Source organism: Sander lucioperca, chromosome 13 (assembly GCF_008315115.2).
Source record: "Sander lucioperca isolate FBNREF2018 chromosome 13, SLUC_FBN_1.2, whole genome shotgun sequence".
In the NCBI taxonomy this organism is placed as follows: Eukaryota; Metazoa; Chordata; class Actinopteri; order Perciformes; family Percidae; genus Sander; species Sander lucioperca.
The window spans coordinates 11740196-11760902 of record NC_050185.1 but is presented as its reverse complement, the minus strand read 5'-3'; the positions used below and the strand labels follow the sequence as shown (position 1 = coordinate 11760902).

General features: G+C 40.1%; 1 long non-coding RNA gene across 1 annotated transcript in view; it reads right to left on the bottom strand.

The window, feature by feature from the left end:
• The window catches only part of LOC116064977, a 39535-nt gene that overhangs the window by 16430 nt on the left and 2398 nt on the right, over positions 1-20707 (bottom strand). Inside the window, exon 2 of the long non-coding RNA XR_004108642.2 lies at positions 5461-5513. This is a non-coding gene — a long non-coding RNA (uncharacterized LOC116064977). The remainder of the gene's footprint in view (positions 1-5460; positions 5514-20707) is intronic.

Here is a 20707-nt window from a genome sequence, read left to right as displayed (position 1 = left end):
ATCACTCTCACAGCTGCGTCACTGAGTTATTTTAATAAACAACTAGTGGAGCACTCTGGTTTGGAAAATGCCAAACATTGAGACATTACCACTGTTATACGTGTTTGCTGTACAGGAGGAACAGGACAGCCAATGGTCTGAATCTATGAGATGGCAGTAATTAGTCTGAAAAAATGAGAGTCAGAGTAAATCGGTCTAGTACAACAAACAAGTGGCAATTAACTTTTGCAATTAGCCTTTCTCAGGCAATAACAGTTCACTAACTAAAAGCAAAAACGCATGCAAGGATGTGACTTGAGATACCAGCATCATGATGAATGAGATTCTAAATTATCCCTTACTGGCATTATTTATTTAATGATTAATGGTATTTGCTTTTTGGCTTATAATTATAAAACAAATTATAAAATGTCTGAGCTTCTGATTCTTGATGAGGTGCAGTAAAGGTGTGTGTGTGTGTGTGTGTGTGGTGTGTGTGTGTGTGTGTGTGTGTGTGTGTGTGTGTGTGTGTGTGTGTGTGTGTATGTGTATGTGTATATGTGTGTGTGTGTGTGTGTGTGTGTGTGTGTGTGTGTGTGTGTGTGTGTGAGAGCTAGTATGCAAAGAAATGCATTAACAGTGTGACTGCAAAGGCGATTGGTCAACTTCAATACGAGCCAAGATGGTGTCTGCAAAACTCATCTTCCTCTCTTTCCAACCAGCCACACTTGTGCGTGTTCCACCTGTGATTTAACGTAAGATAATCACAGATATTTTGCAAACTGTCCCTGAACTGCGTTTTCTCTCCCTTACAGGGAAGATGGGTCTCTTTGATATTGCTGCGTCTCTCCTTTCTTTTCTCATTGAGATTTGTGGTAAGTAGTTGTTTTCTTTGGTGTGTGGGGACATTGTGGAGTTTTACATCAGTCATAATGCAATTCAGTGGTTCATTTGCTTTTGTTTTGATTTGATTTTATAATTGGTTTAACAAAGTAAAGGGGCATTTCTGTGGCTTAAAGTAGACTAATATTGCAAAAGATTTGGAGAATTGTAAAAAAAAAAAAAAAAAGAGACTGCCACTACTGCAAGCAGAGCAGGTTATTTTTACTAGGAGCACAGTAGACCCTAACTGAAGAGGGCACAGGCAGAAAATTTAGGGGTGCACACCTTAAATCGACCTGCAACGCAATTTCTCACATTTTCCCCATTTTAACTGTATTACTGATAAATTCTTTGGTAATAAATACAGAAACTACAATGTGCTATTTTATTTTAGTTCACAGTCACATTTTAATTGAATGGTGTTCAACAAATGCACATTCAGAAATGTAAACAAAGTATTATTACTAGGGATGTCCCGATCAGGTTTTTTTGCCCTTGAGTCCGAGTCCGAGTCATTTGATTTTGAGTATCTACCGATACCGAGTCCCGATCCGATACTTCTATAATAATTCAACTTTATAATACCTCCAGACCGCAGACCTACTCGCACTTTCCGCTTCAAGCTGCTTCCGTGTTCTACTTTGCCGGCATTTAACCAATAGCGTCTCTGCAACAAAGTGATGTCATGCCACACGCGTTGCTGTTTCTGTGTGGAGTCAAAAGGGTCTAACTCTGTGCCACCGCATAACTATAGATGTGTTAAAAAATAATAAGAATATATATACATATATATCCGAGTCCTGATCGGGAGGTAATGTCCGATTCCGATTGAGTCTGATCGGATCTGGACATCCCTAATTATTACTGTCAATGCACTGTATTACTGCCTCTACTACAGGCTCTCCCTGAATAGGGACTGAAATAACAATCATATCTAATCATATACAATATGTATATATACTACAAATTCACCCTATTCTACTGGACTCATGTCCCTGCATGTATTCATTCATACCAAAGGAGCACAATAGTGTCACTGTACTCTTCCTCAACTGTGGGTCAGTAGTTCAGATGCATGACTCAACACTGTGTGTGCATATGTGTATGCGTGTGTGTGTGTGTGTGTGTGTGTGTGTGTGTCTCTATAGAACAACTACTTTTGTTTCAAAAGCAATACATCAGACAACTGTGTTGGGTGTGTCTTTCCAATACCACTTGAGCCATGATTCAGAATAGTGGAAAGCCATTATGCGCAAGCAAAAATCCCAAATTTTAGCAATCAAGTGTGTGTTTTTAAGGCACTACGGGGTGTGCAAACACCACTGTGGTTTCCTGTACTATTGTGTCTGTCTGGTGACTCAGTTGCACTTTCACTTGTGGTGAGCAGATGAATGGTCATTCAGCCACATTTCCACCACCAAAACTCAGCCTGAATCATTTCCTCGACACACACACACACACACACACACACACACACACACACACACACACACACACACACACACACACACACACACACACACACACACACACACACACACACACACACACACACATACATTCTGAGTCATGAACTATAGCTGGGAGGAGGGTCTGATACAGACAGTAGGCAGAGGGACTATGGTCTGCAGTGTTTCTCGTCAGCACCAACACAAGTTGCATCTACCAATCACATTCCTGAAACCCTCATTACACACCAACCTGCATAATGACGCAGTCTACTATCAGACTCAGCCGCAGAGCAAGCAGTATCTAAAAAAAATCAAGAATCAGTTGAATTTTTCCATCAGTACCTCAACACTGACATGGTGTCTTCATAAACTACTTGAAACAAAGATAGGTGATAAAATTATTAAAGTCATTACAGTAATCAGAACATTCACTGAACTGTAATAAAGCCTTTAGGAAAAATATGTAATTTTAGCTACATCATAATTCAGTTCAAGTCAGTAATAAAACATAGTTAAATACAATTCAGGATTATCATACCAACCAAAACCTGAGACAATATTTAGTTTTACACCCTAATACTGACATCATTTTAAAGGATCTCCCAGCTCTATAGGCAGTGTGTTTCAGTTAGCCTTGTTCCACACCTCTGAATCGCTGCCCACATCTCCAATCATTTCAGTAACTCAAATAATGAGATGAAATGTAATAGTTTGATTATCAGGCTATGTTTCAGTAACTTCTCAGTTTAACTTTGGTGAGAGAGAATATGTGGCTGGTTTTCTTCTTTGTCTCTTTCAGGTCCTCGTGAGTTGAGGTGGTGTGACAGGAATTCAGACACATTCCTGTCATGCCAGTAAAAAACAGAAAGAATCTCCGTTATGTAGCTGCCATCCCAGTGGCGGTTTGAACAACACTTAGAATAAAATAATAACATAATATTACTGCATTAAATCATGACAGAAAGTACAGCATCATGATGCACATGTCAAAGGCTTAAGATCATTTACCAACTAATGCTACTTAAAATATTTTTCTGGATGGTTCGGACTTTTGGACCAATTATAGGAAGTTCTGGCAGGCTATCGTCGGAACGGGAAAAAGGAAAAACAATGCAACAAAACGAGCCGCATTAGCACATTAAGACAGAACTGCCACGCTGTGTCAGACGTGGTAATAGGCTTTTTCTCTGCTGTTACTGACTTGACAGACACTGAAGCTGACAAGACCCACCCCAGGTTTATACTTTGAGGATTTTGAGAAGAAAAAAGAGAAAAAGTCTAAGTTTGGAGTGCAGTACAGTAACAACAAGGCTCTCCACATATTTGAGGCCACAAGAACATGTCCTTAATGGGATATATATATAGGTTTATGATGTCATTGTATAGCAGGAAGACATCTACCCCCTTTCACAATACCCCGACAAAACTCTACTCTTCCTCTCCTCAATGAAAGGCAGTGATTGCTGTAACATTGCCTTTGTATGAATGAATGGGCTGTCATACATATATATTATGCTCAGAGATCATGGTAAGCTGAGGGGCAATCCAATGTTTGGAAAGGAGATAGAAATTAGAAAGTGAATGAGTGGGGGATGAAATACCTAGTATTCAGACAGAGACTAAAAATCCCCTCTCATAGTCTGCCTTCGTCTTTTCTCAACAGGGAACATAAGAATACAGTACGTTTTTAAATGCAACAGGGTTCGCCATCCCATTAGCTAATGTTGTCAAGAGTAATACTGTACAAGATCGGGAGGTGGTAGGTGAAATGTTCCTGTTTATACGCCTAATTGTACTTACAGTGTGCAGTTTTTATAGATATAGTATAGAAGACAGAATGTAGACTTTGGACATCTGCATGTCCCAAATTCTAAATATGGTATCAACCATGAATAACTCTATCAGACCTAATAATCAAAATGATATGCATTAGTTGATAACAGCATAACATGGTTTCACATGGTTATTATATTGTAATATAGTCATACAGAATGCTGTGATTTGTGCTGAACAGCACAGCAAAAATGCACCATTTGAATAAATTCTCACTGTATTTACTCTTTTTTTTTTTTTTACTACTGCTGTTTTCTTTGCTGCAGTGCTCTGTGATTGGTTGAAAACTTGTGTCAAGTCACTTGAGTGCTGTGAGGATAAGGAGCGTCATTGGCTGGTGCTCCAACCCCACTCCACCCCCACCAACCACCCACCTTCCAGAGACGTGGCGTAGATGAGTGGGCAAGTAGATGTGTGCATCAGGTGGGGCTGCACTCCTAAAGAGGTGGAGGAGGCACTCGGGGCCACCCCAGGTAACAGAGCACCAGCAGGGGCTGCTTTTCACTACCCTTATTTTTATTCACAGAGGGACGAGTGCAGGGATGCAGTGGAGGGATAATCCACCTGTGCTTAGTTTTTGCAGTGCTGTATTTACCCAGAGTGGTAAATTCAACTTTATCACGTGAATTCATCCCAGCAAGTAGCATAAAAATGGTAAAATTAGGTCACTCTAGGATAAAATATTTCAAGGAAAAAAAGGATTTCTACAGAAAGCTGGTCATTTGGGCTTAAATTGAGGGTAATTTGCCTTATGATGATCTTGATTAGAGGTCGTACCACTCCATGATAGGACAAGAGACATGTTACCTTTAATCTATAATTCACTTTTTTTATATAAGTCAAAGTCATGGCCTCTCTCAAGTCTCATTAAACCTTCGCTGACTGTACAGACTCGCTGACAAGCTCCAAGCTCACTTTTGGGCAGCACATCAAAGCTCAACAGTATTGGCGAAGCTGGCTGGCATCACAAAAAGACCTTACAATGACACTGTGGTATAAAAAAATTAGGTCAAGCCAGTGCTGTGAGTCACTTCATGTGGTCGTCTGCCATAAACCATTGACATAAATAGCACCAACACCACACAGACAAAACAAAAACACAGATTCACACTCACATACTGTAGTACTAAGGTGAAGTGGCCATCAACAATCTGTCGCTTTGACACATCACACCAAACTTGGCAGATAAGAATGGTGAAATGAGAGTGTGGATTATTTTGTGGTGTTATTGCTGGTATTGTATTGTGTGTAGAGCACACAGCAGTGTGTGTGACCTCCACCTGCAGGCCAGCCCAGGAAGTGAGACTCAACTTACCAGTGGGAACATGGTTTCTGCTTTCCATCCACTACAAAAGGTCATACAGCCACCTACAGATGAGAAAAACAAGGATCAATAGATAATTGCTCCAAGTGTATAGACTGAACTGGGAATGTCTTTTATGTGCTCTGCTCCCTTCACTTGGACTAGCCTTCAAAAAGACTTGAAAATAAAAGAATGTGTCTCTCTGCCTGATTCTAAAGCTCTTATAAATACAATGGTAAATTAATCAGTTGGTACTTGTCATTGTGCGTGAATAGGTATTTTAATATTTCAACATGTTAATGTATTTCTTCTGTTTTCTTGTGGTTATTGTTGCCTGTAACTTTTATGCTGCTGTCTTGGCCAGGTCTCCCTTGTAAAAGAGACTGTTGATCTCACAGGTTTTACTTGGTTAAATATGGGTTAAATAAAAAATGTACAGCAAGTAGCAGTCCAAAATCATTGCGGAACAACAATTCTGTAATGTCTGACAGATTTTTGTTTTTGTACTCCACATATTTCAGTGCTGATATGAGCCTAAAATATTAATCAGAGCAAGAGTGACTGTTTTGCAGATTGAGGTCAGGATTTGGCTTGGTATGTTATGTAACCTGGTATATGGGCCAGAATAATAGTAATACATACAAGATTGCAGTTGAAACGGGAGTCACGGTGGTGTAAGGCAGGCTGATGCAGACTGCGGCAGTGTCTGTGTTTTCAGGCTGGGGCTCTGTGCTCATAACAGACAGACATGCCCAAGAGAGTAGTTTAAGTCTTTTCCTTCTTGCCTCGTTTCATTTCTCCTACCCCATCAGTTTGTGTTCTCCCCTTATCTCACCCACGCTCTGCTATTCTGTTTCTTACATTTCGTTTTCTCCAATTCCCAGATATCGCCACATTGCCACACTTTGATGCTTCCACTTCCCCATTTAGTCTGTCTGTGACACATTGCCAGACAACCAGACAGACAGATAAATCAGATAGATAGATAGATAGATAGATAGACAGATAGATAGATAGACAGATAGATAGCCTCAGTTCATCTCTTTATCTACAATCTCATTAGGGTCTTGTCAATCTGTCATTGCCACTTTTTGCACACGTTTTTTTCTCTCTTGCTCTAGAAGGGTGGAATAGCCGCATTGGTTGCTATGGCACCAGACAGCTCCTTGTTTCCTCAGACAACGGCTAACTGTGATTGTGTGTCTGTGTGCATGTGTATCTGTGCATGTGTATGTGTGTGTGCATCTACATGTCTGTGTGCACAAGCAATGCAATGGGTAAGGCCCCTTGTGTGAGGAGGTGCAGCAAAGTGATAATCGTCAGTGTCTGGTTTAATGTGCCTTTACTGCAATCAATGACTGCGTTTACATGCACATAATATTCAGGTTTTTGCCCTTATTCCGAAAAAGACGATATTCTGACTAAGCTGTTTACATGGCTAATGAAAGTGAATATTCCACTAATATTCACGTTTACATGTAGCCGTGCAAAAAGTCAAATTTCAAAGTTTATCAGCGGTGGGAGACTTGTTGGACTGTGCGAACACAGCCTCCCTCTTTCTTTCCTTCAGCCAGCTTCTTGAAAAGGTCGGCTTAGCGATGTGTGCGCATATCCAAAAACCTGTTGATATGCAAGTCTTTGATGATGTTTAAAAGTAGCTGTGTTTCTCCTTCTTATCGGGTCTGCAGCTTCGCAAACTGTTGGGTGGTTGGTTTGTGTACAGTAACCATAGCAACACACAGAGCTGACCATAAGCCTGCGGTAAAAACCCCGAATGAGACGCATATTCCCAGTGCTCTGTATACATGTCCAAAGAATGCCCCTAAAACATGAATAATACTGGAAGACCCCACGTCTTAATCGGAAAATGCTACATTCGGAAAAAGGCCTTATTCATAATATCCAACCGGAAAATGCCGTTTACATGACCTAAATCAAATTTCGAATATTGTCAAATTCAGAATAATAGTGGAATATTGGTGTGCATGTAAGCATACTCAGTGATACAATCCACTTAAGATTCATAATCCATGACAGGTGAGCAGCTGTAACTCAACTTCATGCTATGTTTTAAATCCACCTGATGACTTACTTGATTTATTCATGAGATGTGAATGGGGTTAAGGTAAGGTAAAGGTACTTTATTGTCACATACACATAGCAAAATTAATTCTCTGCATTTAACCCATCCCTCAAGGGAGCAGTGGGCAGCCATTTACAACGCCCAGGGACCAACTCCAGATCTGAGCCAGTGCCTTGACCAGCACTGACTGGAGAACCTAGTACATGTTTTTTGATGGTGGGGGAAACCGGAGCACCCAGAGGAAACCCACGCAAACATGGGGAGAACATACAAACTCCACACAGAAAGGTCCGCAACGACCTGGATTCAAACCCAGAACCTTCTTGCTATGAGGCCACAGTGCTAACAATTGGGCCACCATGCTGGCCAGTTACAGCAGGCATGCAACTATTTGAGAAGTACATTGAATTTATATCAATCCTAGATTTCTGTGCTGTTTTTTGTGTAAAATGTGAGTCTGTTTGACTTCACAAACCCAAATCTTTGGGCATCCATCCCTTTTGACCTGCCCTTTCTCCACTATGTGCTTCTCCAGCAGAGGGCAGTGTCTGCTTGACACCATACTGTGCCTCTCCCAAGCTACATCCACTGGATGTTTATTCTAAGCAGTGACAGAGCTTGACTTTTCAGAAAACATGTATTGACCTTGCCCTTTTTTGATAAAAATGGTTTAAACACTTGTGGTTTTATTTTCCACACGCAATCAAGCTCAGTACATAGGCACACCAAGAGGTTAGCAAATATCTACTACTGACTGACAAGAGAAAACAGTAAAAGTAAAGGGGCTTCTTAGTGCCAGACATAAGCTTTTTTTCACCATAGACTGACATTCAGTGTTTTCTAAAAACCTAAAATATCTAAGGCTTACAAAATACAATTTTCAACTACCATTCGCATAATTCTTTTCCCAACAAGATGAAATGAATAAGGAGGGCTAAGTACATGAAGTTGACTTGCAAGAGATCTTGAAGCTGTCGGAACTACAAGAACTTGCTGCTCTGACAGCTGGGGTGGTAAAGAAAAGGAACTTGAGTACTTGTGAGTACTTGTGTGTCTTTGTGTGTGTGTGTGTGTGTGTGTGTGTGTGTGTGTGTGTGTGTGTGTGTGTGTGTGTCCGTTCATGTTTGTGTATGTGCATGTATGTGAGGAGGCTGTGGTGTTGGGTGAAAGAGGTGTGTTTTTCCACCCTGTGGGGCCTCAGGCTGGGGTAGGGCGAGGCGGAGCTTTGGGGAGGCGCAGCATGGGGCGGGCTGTTTCAGCTGAACTCAGTGCACTGTAACAGCACTCGGGGCGTGAGGTCACAGAGTCCAGCATTCCTCTAGAGCGCTGTCTGTTTACACGACTGCCGCTGTGCAGGGGGGAGGTGGCAGCTCTGCATAACTACACCATGAGATAACAGTCATTGCTTGTATTAATGTTCATCATCTACCAAGGAGATAAGAACCCTTTAGTCATTGTTTCAAATATTGAAAAGTGTTCAGACTTTTTACTCCATTTAAACCTACATTCTTTATGTACATAAAACCCAACAGTCACTACGGCATCACGGTAGACTAAAACTTAGAAACAGTATTTTTGCCTCCACATACTGTACATACAGTCAACTCTTTTCTTTATCCATTAATATAGGCATAGTTATACACTGTATGCCTCCTCCTTTTACCTTTGTGTTTAACATGCACAGATAGTGAGGAAACACTTGACTGTATGAACTCTATACAGTACAACCTAAACATAGCTGACAGTACCTGTAATGCAAACAGAGCAATAGAGAGTGTGCCTCTCCTTTCAGCTGAACCCTTGTCAATATGTGCAATAGTAGACAACACTGTTATTGCAATAAGCCAAATGTAACTTTTAACGCCATTCTGGTATTTTACTTAAATGTGTAAAGAAGCTTTGAAAAATAGTGCTTGTGAATACTCAAGTATATGCAAAATATGAAGTGTAAAAAATTGTTCTCTAGTATCCAATCTTGGACTGTTAACTGTTAAGAATAGACTATAATTCACATCTTTGTCATAGTGAGATCATATTCAGACACCAAATTATGCATATTGTGTATATGAATTTGATATTTTAGTGTGCGTGTACTGCACCACAGTGTGTGTACACACTAATTCCAGCTCCAACGAAGCAACCAAAGTCAAAAGCATTCCTGAGCAGGACAGAGAGGCCATACCAGAGCTGAGATTATCTGTGGTGACTAAAAAGGACCAGTACAACCTCCTCTCAAGTGGCCAAGCTCATCAGGTTATTTATGCAGGAAAAGCTTGAACTTGGCTGAGCTGAGATGCTGCTGGCCTCTCTGCAGGGCTAATCTGTCTGAACTTTGACTGTAGGTCCTCTCTGCTGCTGCTCTCACATCCCAGAGCCTAGAATCCAGCTGGTCAGCTCCAGGGGAGCACAACAGAGATGGGGAGTGACACCCAAGCCCAAGAGAGACAGTGCTCTGACTGTACTGTGGACTAGGGAGGGGGGTATGGCTGTCAAAGGCTTCATTGTTTGACAGGCCAGCATGGTTTCATGTGCAGCGCATGATTCTCGCTGCGGGTCTGAACTATAGCCCAATCTGACCTAAACTGTCCGGGAGGATGTAGCTGTGGCCTCCCTGGGCAGGTTAAAGTGTAACCGTGTACGTGTTTTCTCAGGAAAGTGTGTTTATCTAGAGGACCAACACGGAGGCCCTTTTGTTTAACTAAGTAGTGAGGCTCGCCCTAAAAGTAAAGCTCTCTGAAACACACAGGAACCAGGTGGCCCTTCTCTGTTCGATTTACTGCTAGTTAGGTACAGTTTGCATGAGCATGTGTGCGCTCGTATGTTTGTTTACATGTTGGCAAGAAAGCAAAATGCAGATTTCTTCTTTCTTCCAGCACAATGCAAACAGCACACAATAAAAATGCACACAAACTCAGAAAAAGAGAGGCACCTATCTCTGTGGAGAGTGAAACAGCTGCAGCCAATTAACTGCAAATAGTGCAAGGTAGATGATCAGGCACACTGTGGCACTGTTAAAGGGATATTCTGGTATTTTTGTGTTTTTGTGTCTTGTTCTTATAATTGTGGCAATGTGGCCAACAACTTTTCACTTGCTAACTCCATTGTAGAGATTCAGCAAACGGATTGTGGCAAAACAACTTAACGGAGACATATGCTCATTTTCAGGTTCACACAGGTATTTTGGGTTTCTACTAGAATATGTTTACATGCTTTAATGTTCAAAACCGCATTCTGTTTCTCATAGTGTTTGTCTGAATATACTTGGATTCATTCTGTTTTAGCGCCTGTCTCTTTAAGCCCCCTTCCCTCATACCCTGTTTACACGAAGGGAAGACGCAGATATTTTCCTGCGGTTTGGCCTCTCATTTACACAAAAACCCTGTTTTTATCACAGAAAACGATTATTTCTAAAAACTCCGGCCAAAGAGGAGATTTTTGGAAAACTTCGTTTGCACGTTTGCATGTAAACTGAGACAAACGGAGGTTTAGGCAGCCGAGAGAGAGAAAGAGGAAGTGATTCGTTGCTGTTGTTGCTATTTTCGGGATTGTGATTGGCTAACATGGGCTTGAGCTTCTCGTTACAATGCCACCTACAGGTGTGGCATGCTCTTAACGACATTGACAGCATATATACACGGGTACATGTAAACAAACACTTTTCTGAAAACGTAGAGGTTCTAAATGTCCGTTTATGAAAATAGCCGGCCACGTGTAAATTTAGTCTCAGATGGGGGGCGGTATATTCTAATGAGCCTGCATGTGACATAGAAAGGGGAGCCACATCTGAATGGCTTGCTGAATCACTCCAGATATTTTATTTTTTTGCACAGCATATTCAAGAAAATTAGGTGCTATGGCTGGTTATCCAGTGGACTATTACAAGGATGATCATAAGTATCTTAACCTTCATGGCCAGCCATAATTATACACAAGCAAAGAGCTTAATTAAAATGAAAGAGGAAAGACAAAAAATGGAGGCAGACAGAGAAAAGCGTGACCGAAAGAGAGGACCGTCCCAAGAACATATCCGTCCTGAATGCTTATTTCAGTATGTTTACATGCTGATGTTTAGCAGGTGTAATGTTTACCATGTTCACAATCTTACTTTAGCATGCTAAAATTAATGTTAAAATAAATTCTAATTAGCTCCAAACACAAGTATAGCTAAGGCTGATGGGTATTTGGTAATAAAACAAAGTATTGGACAAAGTGACTTTTAAGCAGATGATGGCACTAGATGAAAAGTTATGGGCTCACTAAAGTTATTATATTCATCCTGAGGAAGAAATGTCAAAAAGTAAGTTCATGTACCAATTTAAAACTATAGTGTGTGGTTTCTGACTCCCCCATGAGGAATTCTAAGTAATGACAACAATCTGTCATTGCATCCACATGACACAAGCCTTCCGTAATCGCGCACCACCCCCACCCCTCCTCCACACAGTTGCTTGTAACCAAGGAGGACACAGAAGATGAATAAAAACATGATGGATTCTTCAGAAGAGGTAACTATCTTCACTTGACTTGCGAAAGTTGCTGGATGAGAAATACAGAGAGAGTTTTGTGGAGCTGATAGTCTTAATTAGCTTTGTATGCACTCGTTTCGCAATGGCTTGAATGTAACGGACGTTCATTAATATAAAAAGGTACGCACTAAAGCTTTAACCCTCTATTGCATGGTGTTGCCATATGGCAACAATTTCTTTTTCTTAGTTTTTTTTTTTCACAATAAACAATATAAAATGCATTGTTTTCTGTTTAATTGTGTATATGGGTCTTTTATTTTGAACTTTCATATATTTGATGACATCACCTAACCAGGAAATCCTGTTTGCCGGCCCCTTTTCTGCACTTGTGCCACACTGAAGCTCACGTCCCAGTATCAGCCAAAATGTAGGGTTTTTTTTATTTTTATTTTAGAAGCATTTCTTTGAAAGAAAAAAAATTCAACTGTTATCTGGGGCAAGTAAACTTTCAATTTTCATCATTTAAACCAGTTAAAATGCAATATTTTTTCTGTAAAAGGCTAAAATTAATTTGTTGCCATATGGCAACATTATGCGAATATTGAAGTGAAATGGGTCCATTCAGCCTAATGGGCTCAGATTTAGTTACATTACTTTAGGCTACTCTGACACTATGTTTGCAATTATTTACAATATTTCAAAAGGAAAAAATATTAAATTTATTTATATTATGTTATTCCAGCCCTTTTGTAATTAATATATTATCTGACTTATTAATTACACATTAATGTAAATGAATTTATTGCATGTATATAACTGTCTTATTACAGTGTTATTATTAATAATCATCGCAAACTACAATTAAAACTAAACTAATTTCACTGTACACACATTGGGCTATGCATTTTAATAAATATAAGTTGAATTTGTTTGACATTTTTTTTCAATAAAAGCATGTTTCTAAAGAAATAATGGATTTTTTTGGCACTTTCCACGAATGCGCGTTGTTGCCATATGGCAACAAATTACCAACTACCCCCCCCCCCCCCCTTTAATTTTTTTTTTTACATTTGCATTATTTAAGCAACCTGGAGTCATAAAAACACATCAAGACATTTTTACCATGTTAAAAAAATAATTCATGCAATAGAGGGTAGCCAATCCATCCAATATTTATTGAGATATTTCACTAAAAACTAAAAAATGTCAACCTCATGGCAATGGCTTGTTAACTACAGTTCCCGGCACAAATATGTTTGCTTTGTCTCTCCGTGCCCCTGGATTAGCATGCCAACTGCCGTGAATCAAAGAAACACAATGACCCACCCCTCCAGGAGGAAAAATCAGGAGAAAAGAGTCACCATCATTTTTGACAGTAGAAGGTAATGACTACACGTGACTTCAGTTGGACTGAATTTTTAAAAGCAACTTTCAAGTGTACTGTAAGACCCGCTGTGTTTTAATGTGCTGGGTAATGTAATTTTTCCCGCCGTGCACTAAATTAAAATCAATGCGACACACCTTACAAAAAGCATGGAGGTTGTTGATATGACTAGGTAAGATGCATATAAATTGTTGCGCCCAACACTGTTGAAATTTATAGCTATATTTCAATTTCTTTACGGGAACAACACCTTCACCTGCCTTTTTTATCGGCTTGCTTTCGGGTCTGAACTTTCCACGAAGCTTGCGCAGAGATCAACTGCGCAACTGGGTTGTATATGGTGTGTGGATTGTGTGAATAGGATGTGTTTCATACAAGATCTGGCAACTGGTCAACATTAGACAAACATATTGGTCCGATTATTTATAAAGGAGTTTGGGCCATGCAAATTACGGGAGTTTCCCGGGAGAAATAACAAACAGGGAGGGGTCCGGGAGATAGGGCTAAAAAACGGGAGAAAACCGGGAAAAACGGGAGTGTTGGCAGATATGGTGTTGGCTGCCTTGTGGCAGCTATACACCTTTATGTTTACATTCAGATATAATGTTCAACATATCACCACCAAGTGACAATACTCTTCATCCCTTTAAACTCACTGCTTCATATTGTTTCTTTTGAGCAGCAACTATCTAACTACAATTTTAAGAAATTAAGAATTTAAGAGCAAATCAGGCAATATCCATGGGTGCTCTCCAAAATAAGGAGAAAAACTTTAGAAATGTACACTTCTGTCTTTTTGCTTTTCTAAGAAAATGCACAGTCAGCAAGTATATCCAACATACTGGAAGCAGATATAATGGCTTTTCTCTGGACCAAGGGTCTTTATTTTCCACTCATAATGCTGATTCAGCCTACGATGCAGAGGCTTACTATGAGGAATGGATTGCAGGATAGAAAAGAGGAAATTGTGCACTGTTGGCAGTAAGGGAAAAGGGCAAGAGGAAAAGACCATTTCATAACCTAGAGCATTTAAATGAAATTAATTTCATAAAGATTAATTTCAAAGAACAGTATACTTTAAAGAGGTTATACAAAGTTTTAACTTGCTCCAGGTGACTGATAACTGACTGTTACTTTAGGCCATGATAAGTTAGCCGACGGTCCCACAATGCCGTGGTTTTTGACAACAATGACTGTCCCATTGTACGGGTACTGTATCTGCATCACAAAGGACTCAGCTATCTTGCATAGTTTTGGGAAACTGTGTAAGAGGAATGTCAATCAGGGCAATGTTTTGGTAAAAGATGTTCTATGCTTTCTTTGTCTGTTGTCCGATCGTTGTCAATCTCTGCGTCTCTCCTTGTGTGCTGAAGTCTTGCCTGTTTCCCTGTGTTCCTCATTTTTGTGTTGGATCTTTAATAACCTGTTATCAGATTGCCTGCCTGCCTCTGGACCCTTTTGTTTGCAGGCCATTTTCATTTTATAAACCTTCTAAATCTTCCACTGCCCCGTCTCTACCTTCTGCATTTTGGGTCAAAGCCTGCAATTTCAAGTTGTGACACTGTGGTTTTTTTTTAGGAAAAGTAGAGTTTCCGACACTTAGTTTCCAATTGCAATTATGCAAACCATTTATTTTTCTCAACAATCCTATTCAACAAATTGAAAACCAAACATATCCAAAAACTACTTATACTACAACTATATACTTATACTTGCCTGAGTAGAATCTGGTTTAACAAAGATGCTGCATCTCACTCTCTTGAGACAATCACACATGCCACCTTTTGCATATCATAGCAACTATCAATATTTGGTTCGGCCCTATCTCTTTCAAAGATGTCAATCCATTCTTTATGTGCACACTGCAAACCTCTTTTGATTTACACAGGCAAATATTATTGCAAATTTGATTATCCACATTGTTTGAATGCAGAGCTTCATCCTGTGTGTCTGTGTGTCGGTTAAACCTGTGAGTTGCTATGAGAAGCTTAAGGGCAAAGTGGTGGTTGGGAATGAGAACGAGCTGCACACTGCACGCTGTTATTGGTTGGGGGTCATAAGTGATGATCGAAAGGGATTATTTGTTTCTATATTATAATCTTTTAGGATAATACTGCATGTTATATCTTTAAGTAAGATTATTCTGCCATCTTAATTTTTATTGTTATTAACTTGACTCTGTTTTACAGTTACCACAACAGTTGAGGTTAGTGTTGTCACAAAGTCCAAGTGAAAAGCACATAGAAGATATGAGTGGTTGTTGTGGTTGAAGGGATAATTAAATGCAGTCATCCCTAAGGGATGATGGAGAGCAACTGGAAATGCAGAGTTACTCAGAACCCAGTGTTTGCTTTCTATCCTCATATATGGTCATCCCTCATGCACTGATATAAGTATATTGGCATATATTAGCTTATTGCAGATATATCGTATTAGTGTATGTCAACGAACAGGTAACAAAAAATTGCAGTGCAGACATGCCAGATAGGTTTGATTACACAGTCTGTCCCCAATAGTGGACTGACAAGCTTATTATGAACTGTAAACTGTCCTGCTCAGTACACATATTGGTCTCTATCGATATCTGCCTAAAAAAATCTAGTATTGATGGGGCTTTAATACAGTACATAGAACCATAATATAAGATCATCCAAAACATTCGAAAACATTCATTTCTACACTACATAACATGTACAAATTGCACCGAACACCGAATTAAATGATTCCCTGTGATGTGACAAAGTGTTGATGTGACTGACGGGCCCAATCTTAAGCTCTATGCTCATTATTTTGGATTTACTAAACCCTAAAATCATAGGCAACAACTCCCAATTAGAGAAAATCCAAAATAAACACAAAGCTGGTTTACCATCTAGTAAGCCGAAGAGGCAATTTTGTCAGGAGGGCAGAAAAACAAAACTATTAGTAAAGCTAAAATGCCAGTGAATCTTTGAATTGCATCAACCACTGACATGAAAAAGGACTCAAAAGGGATGTCCATGTTGCTGTGTTTTTTGCCGAACATCTAAGAAGGCAGTTGTTTGCTACCACAGAAAAAAAACACAATTAATAAATGAATGATGTCTTAATTCCATTTAGCTGTTTCGGTTGCAGGGTCCTTGTATTGTGCATCACTGTCACAGCTGTAAAAAAAATGTCTATAGTCAAAACTCTCTGTATAAAAAATGTATCCAACCACAATTCTGTCAGAGATTCCGGTGCATTATGCTAGTAGTGCCTTGCCTCGAACAACTATCCTTAAACTAAGATGAGGAGCGGGCTACAGAGGTCTGGTCAACTCGTTTGTTTCTAACTCCACACCCACAAAACATCACATTAGTGATCAGTTGGATTATGCCACATAAGTGATATCGTATGATAATGAACCTTGTCCAATCACAACTGGGGTCCCTCAAGGTTCCGTCTTGGGCCCCCTCTTCTTCTTTCTGTACACCAACTCTCTCGGTTCTGTTATTCACTTACAGGGCTTTTACTACCACAGCTACGCAGACACCCAACTAATTCTCTCTTTTTCCCAGTAGGAAATACAAGTAGCAACTCGTATCTCTGCCTGTCTGACTGACATCTCTCATTGGATGTCCACACACCACTTGAAACTCAACCTTGACAAGACTGAGTTGCTTTTCCTTCCAGGGAAGGGTTCTCCCACCCAGGACCTTATAGACACCATCGACAACTCTGTGGTAGGCCCCACCCAGACTGCTAGGAACCTGGGTGTCACACTTGATGACCAACTCTCCCTTACTGCCAACATTGCTGCAACAATCTGATTGTGTAGAAACATGCTGCACAACATCAAAAGGATATGTCCCCTTCTAACCCAGAAGGCTGCTCAGGTTCTGGTTCAGGCTCTTGTCATCGCACGTCTACTACTACAACTACCTCCTGGCTGGTCTGCCTGGAAGTACCATCCGACCTCTGCAGCTCATCCAGAATGTAGCAGCTTGACTGTTTTTTAACCTACCCAAGTTCTCTCACACTACATCGCTCCTCCACTCCCTTCACTGGTTACCAGCTGCTGACCGCATCCGCTTCGTACTTGCGTAACGTACTGCGAACGATCAGGCCCAGCTTACATCCAGGACATGGTAAACCCTACACACCAGCCCATCCACTCCGCTCTGCATCAGCCAATCTGCTTGCTGCTTGCTCACTGCGAAGGACACCTAATCACACAATGAAATCCCGACTGTTCGCTGTCCTGGCTCCTAAATGGTGGAACGAGCTCCCTATTGACATCAGGGCAGCTGACAGTCTACACATCTTCCACCGCAGGTTAAAAACACATCTCTTCCGACGGCACCTTAGCTTAGAAGATGATGCTATCATAGTCTCTATATAATATTGTATAATTAGCCTTCCCTTTGTCATTTTCCCATACGATTTAGGTATAACTTTGTTCTTACTACAAGAGTGCTTCAGATTCATGTATTTAATGCTTATTAATCTAACCTTAAGCAATGGTTAAAACCTCCTCAGTTCTTCTTTCTTTCTTTACAATAAGCCTGATACTCGTGTGTTTTTCTCACTGGCTCAGTATGGGAACAGCTGGAAACAAAGGACTGGTTCCATACTGTGAGAACCTCTGCCTTTCTAGCAGGTTGATCACACCAGATGGAGTCCAGGACGGCAAAAAAATGCTAAGAGTTTCCAGAGGGGTGCTCTTCATGAGCAACTCTCGCCAGTTCACTCCTCTGCACACTACAGCTCTGTCACGTGTGTTACCTGAGGAGGATCAGGAAGGCAACATCTGGATATGTTCTGAGGGCTGTAATTTTAGAAGCTCTTAATCCCATCACAGTATGTTGTTTATTTTGGTCCTGTTCTCTGGTCAATAGCCAGATTTCTTAGAAGCAACCACCAGGTTACTGTGACTGACACGGTGAGGCCCCACAAAACAGAAAAGGGCAAAGAGCGAGGAGAGAAAAAGGGAAGCAGCATGGTCATATTTTACAGCAGACAGGGAGCGTGTGGTCTGGCAGGCACACCAGGAGTTAGTTTATAGAGTTGTTTCTTTTACGAGGGGTTGTCCTACCTTAAAAAAATGAGCAGGTTCAGACCAGTCACCTCTACCCACTGTCTTGACACAAGGATATGGCTCCATAAAGTACTACACCGATTCTTCCTCCTCCTATAACCAAACACATGTAAACCTGATGCACGTGTACACTAGAGCAGTGATTCTTAATTGGGGGTATGCGTACCCCTAGGGGGTACGTGAGATTTATAAAAAATAAAAATAAAAAGTTGACTAGAGCACTATACTGTAATTAAATGTGACACATACAGTATATCACAAGGCTTCCTGATACCTGCATGTGGGGTGTCAGGCAGATATGATTGCAAAATCACTACATAATGAACAAGCAATCAGCACGAATGTTACTCTAATGTGTTGATGAGTTTACAATTCCTCTCCACATTACATCAAATTAAAGCTATAAAGTTCTAAAGAGATTTTAGCAGTATCTATTCGTGTGATGATTATTCTTGTGAGCTTTTTTTTTTTTTTTTTTTTAATTTTTCACATCCAAACAGTTGGCACAATTTTATAAAAAGGTTGGATAAAAACTTTTATTCACAGAGGAGTTTTCGTAAACTTATACTGCCACACTGGAATGAATTATGTTTGGTTTAATGCCAAAGCTGCGCAATTTTGCCCACCACCATTTTCATACATGGAACAAGAGATTATGAACATTGTTTTATTTGAAGCAGACCCTACTGTATAAAATACCACAACCAATCCTAAATGTTAACAACAAGAAGCATTACCTTTCAAATGTCTGCTCCCCAATTTACACTCAGTGTATAGGACTATAGTGGAGATTCTTTGCTTCCAATGATGCTCTGGTAGTTCTTAGTATAAATGTGTACAAACATCAAGCCTACAAATATTATAATACATATGAGAGAACACATATTCCCAAAATCTGATGCTATTAGGGCTGAACTTTATCACATGGGTGCCTCATCATCACAGCGGCATAGACACAAAAATCTTCTGTCAGAGAAGAACAGGGTCATTTTCATTAATGATATTTCTTTCATATGCAATCAGTCAAGCAGAGTTTTTCACTGCTACTAATGCTTTGACCTTTGGTTTGTGTAGGGATTATTCTAAACCGTTTAGTGAAATTGTGTGTGATCACTGCAATGATACGTCTTTTCAGCCCTAAGCCTCATACCAGTTACAGCAGGGAAGCCGTTTTTCTGTCACATCCTTTCACTCGCTGCCTAAGCTTCACTTTAGCCTGTGACACTGACCTCACTCCCTTCATTTTTCTGATTTCCTGACTGCAATGATCCACCCTATACTGATGACACATCATAATAAAACATAAAGAAATATTTCTGTAATGGACACCATCTCTTTATCTCGAAGATATCTTTCGGTCTCCCCTGGATAGACCACATATTGATTAACAGATGCCCTTAGCCCTTTATAGAGCTTTTGCTACAAAAGGACAATAATCCTCAATAAACTTGGTCCCACTGAAAATGTAATAGCCCACACTATTAACATGCATGAGATGGACAATTACAAGGGATAGAACTATCCTTTAACATTTCTAGCCTTGAACGCTCAACCAGGCAATGTGGAAAAAAATAATGTTAACTTTAAGTTATCTTTTTAATGTTTTAATCATTAATGTGCCATATCTACCCTAACAGATTTTACAATTACAGCACTAAACTTACAAACATCATATTTGGTACCAGGAACGAGCCTCAGGCACTAGCTAGGGCAGGGTAACCTTCAAGCCCGGCTGTTGTTATTTTCCATAGAGGTCAGCAGCTAAGAATGTGAAGCATGCAGAGCCTGAAACATGCCTTTCCCTTCCCAATAACCCCCACCACTTTTCTGTAAATAATTTATGACATTACTCCTACACAGCATCTTCATTTCTGTTTCTTTACAATACATTTAAATTTTAAAGCATACTCTACGTAACTCCATCATCCTACTGTATACACCCATGTCTTGTGTACCTGTCCCACACTTTCAGCTTTCCTAGTTTGTAGGCCCACAGCATTGTGAGCAATATCACTAAATATGGTGCCATAATGATGTTAGTCAGAATTTCCAAAAGTAGTAATCAGAGAGAGAGACCTGTGAAAAAATAGGAGAGCTATTTTGACCTGTTTCCCTTCAGGATATCGTTGGACAGCATGTCGATTTTCAAACTGCCTAACTCACAACAGACACTAACTGGAGCTGAAGGTCAGCAATTCTGAGTGTGCCTAACCTTAAACTGTACATAATATAATAAGATCATAATAATTCATTCAGTTATCCTACTT